Source organism: Bubalus kerabau, chromosome 4, assembly GCF_029407905.1.
Source record: "Bubalus kerabau isolate K-KA32 ecotype Philippines breed swamp buffalo chromosome 4, PCC_UOA_SB_1v2, whole genome shotgun sequence".
NCBI lineage: Eukaryota > Metazoa > Chordata > Mammalia > Artiodactyla > Bovidae > Bubalus > Bubalus kerabau.
Window position 1 is genome coordinate 56,408,379 of NC_073627.1, and position 3,331 is coordinate 56,411,709.

A 3,331-nucleotide genomic window follows, 5' to 3' on the forward strand; every position below is an offset into this window, starting at 1 on the left:
TGAACACTTATAAACCTGCTATTCAACCAGAGAACTAAAATAGTAACGGTGACTGACAACTCCTTGTGTGCTCCTCCCCTGTTTGCTCACCTAAAGAAACTGCCAGTCTCAATCTTGTATGTATTATTCTTTTTTGCTCTTTAAAAAGTTTTACCAAATTTGTATCATATACTTGGTTTAAAATTTATGAGAATGTTCTAAGGGCTATCTTTTTTACTCAACATGGTTTTAGTAAGATTCAACTAGATTGTTGCATCTGGTTGTAGTTCGGTACTTTTCGGAGTTGTGTGATATCCCATTTCTGACTGTGCTACCGAGTACTTTGTTCACTTTCTTGTCATAGATAGGCCTTTGAATTGTTCCAGTTTTTTGCTTTTACAAGCAGTGGTCGATAAACAGTCTTGTCTTCTAGTGTATGTGGGCAAGAATTTCTCTTTGGAGTCACTACTGGGTCATGAGGTATCTGATGCAAAATAATGCCAAATTGTTTTCCAGAGCTGATCTTCTAATTTGTCCTCCCCACTGAGCGACTTCACTTTCACTTTTCACTTTTCATGCATTGGAGAAAGAAATGGCAACCCACTCCAGTGTTCTTGCCTGGAGAATCCCAGGGACGGGGGAGCCTGGTGGGCTGCCGTCTGTGGGGTCGCACAGAGTCGGACACGACTGAAGCGTCTTAGCAGCGGCAGCAGCAGCAGTGTATAAGGCAGCCTGTTGATCTACTGATTTCTGACATTTGGAACTGGTGTCTCAATTTTGTGCCTTTTATTTTGCTTTCTCTAGGTTTTTTGTTTACTTCCTTTCTTTTCTTCTATTGAACTGATGAAGAATTCTTTTTTCCCCTTTTCCTCTTTAACTAGTTTTGGAGTTGTAAGATATATTTCTATTCCTTTAGTGATTACTTTACAATTTTTAACATGTACACTTAATACAGCCTCCCTAAAACTCTAAAACCAAGCAGAGAATTAATTATTCAACTTCAATTGCATTCTCCCTCTTACATGTGATTGCTTCTTATTTTAGACCCACCTGGTTTTTATACCCCTAAATTTAATCACTGTTGTCGTCTCAGTTTTATACATTGTTTAGATTTGCCCGTATTTACCAATTTTTTCATCTTTGTTTCTGGCACCTTTTTCTCCCCTTTTTCTAGGTACCAGCCCTTTCCCTTGAAACATATCCTTTAATAGTTTTGGGGGTTTGGGGGGAGGTTATCTGAGTGACATGCTTTCTGCATTAGTATAAAATTGTCTTATTTCACTCTTACCCTTGAATGATGATTTCTCTGGGTGTAGAATTCTAGATTGAAAGTTATTTTACCCTTTAGCACTTTAAAAAAATATATGTCATGTCTTCTTGTTTTTATTTATTGTTGAGACATTTGCTGTCAGTCCAAATGTCATTCCTTTGTCCGTAATCTTTTTTCTTTCTGGTTTTAAGATTTTTCTCTTTGTCTTTGGCTTCCTGCATTCTTACCATGCTGTGTTCAGGTGTGAATCTCTTTTATTTATATGGTTCAAGATTCACTGCATATCCAAAAATCTCAGCATGCATGTTTTTGATCAAATCTGTAAAACTGTCAGCCATCGTCTACGTAAATCCCGTCTCTCTTGCACTCTCTCTGTTCTGTCCTTCTGTGCTCATATTAGGTGTGTAATGCACCTTGTCTTTCTATGCAGTATGTGTGTGTGTGTGCTCAGTCGCTCAGTTGTGACCTACTCTCTGCGGCCACATGGACTGTAGCCCGCCAGGCTCCTCTGTCCATGGAATTTTAACAAGAATACTGGAGTGGGTTGCCAGTTCCTCCTCCAGGGGATCTTCCTGATCCAGGGATCCAACCCAAGTCTCCGGTATCTCCTGCACTGGCAGGCGGATTCTTTACCACTGAGCCACCTGAGAAGCCCCTCTGCGAAATATACCCTGAACTTTTCTCTGAAACCTTCTATCACTTTGACTCTTTGTGCTGCTTCTTAAACATTTTCTTCAGATCCATTTGCTATTTTTTCCTTAGCTATGTCTAACCTGCTGTGTAACTCATCCATTGAGCTTTTCATTTCAATGACTCGATGTGTCATTTCCAAAAGTTCTGTTTAGTCATCTTTCAAATCTACCTTTTTTTTTAATAGTTACATAATTTTCTCATGGTTCCAAATGTTCTTTATGTCTTTGATGATTTTAAACTTACTTATTTTACAGTCTGTCTGATAGTTCTGTTGTTTGAGGTTCTTGAAACTCATATCTGCTACATCTTGGTTATGGTGGATTGTATCCATGTATGTTTTGTAGATTAGTGTTGGGTCAGTATTTTTATCTTTATTTTTCACCTTTGGGGTTCCTGGACCATACAGGAGAGGTAAATTTCAGTTCCAGTTTCTGGGTAAATTACAGCCCAGAACACTGGGCTATAGTCCCAAATTCTCAGCAAAGACTCCTCTCCACTTTTAACTTATGCCAAGACAAATTTCTTGTCTCCCTGTGCCACTAGGGAGATTTTCTTCCAGTGAATTATTTCTGTAGTGATTCATCCCTTTGAGGGTTCCAGATTTATCTGGGGATCTTGGTTCCATCTCCCCAGTTTAACAGATCCAAACTGCAGTCTCCTTTCCATTCTGATGCTCCTTTCCATTCCAGCCTTTCAAGGCCAAGCACACCTGCCTGCAGCCAGCTCCACGGCCTCCTCTTTGCTCACCTCCTCCTTGCTGTCATCACCCTCTTGCTTCTGGCACTAGAGACGTTTTCTTTTGTCCCATGAGCTCATTTGAATGGGTGTTTACTGCATCTTGACCAATATTTATGCTGCTGCTGCTAAGTCGCTTCAGTCATATCCGACTCTGTGCAACCCCATAGACGGCAGCCCACCAGGCTCCCCCGCCCCTGGGGTTCTCCAGGCAAGACCACTGGAGTGGGTTGCCATGTCCTTTTCCAATGCGTGAAAGTGAAAAGTGAAAGTGAAGTCGCTCAGTTGTGTCTGACTCTAAGCGACCCTGTGGACTGCAGCCCACCAGGCTCCTCCGTCCATGGGATTTTTCAGGCAAGAACACTGGAGTGGGGTGTCATTGCCTTCTCCGACCAATATTTATACATGGTGTTTATTTATAAACCAGTATTTATAGTAGGAGGATTTTGAAGTTATTTAGTCTGCCATATTGCCAGAAATGGAAACTCACTTCCATTTAATTTTTCGTATCTTCCACTCCAGATTCATTTTTTCTTAGAATACTGTGGCATCTAGGATTTTGGAATCTTTTTTTTTCTGAACAATAGTCTATTGGTGAGGCACCATTAGAAGTATCTCAAATGAGGCAAATAGTGGTCAGTGCAGCTATTCACC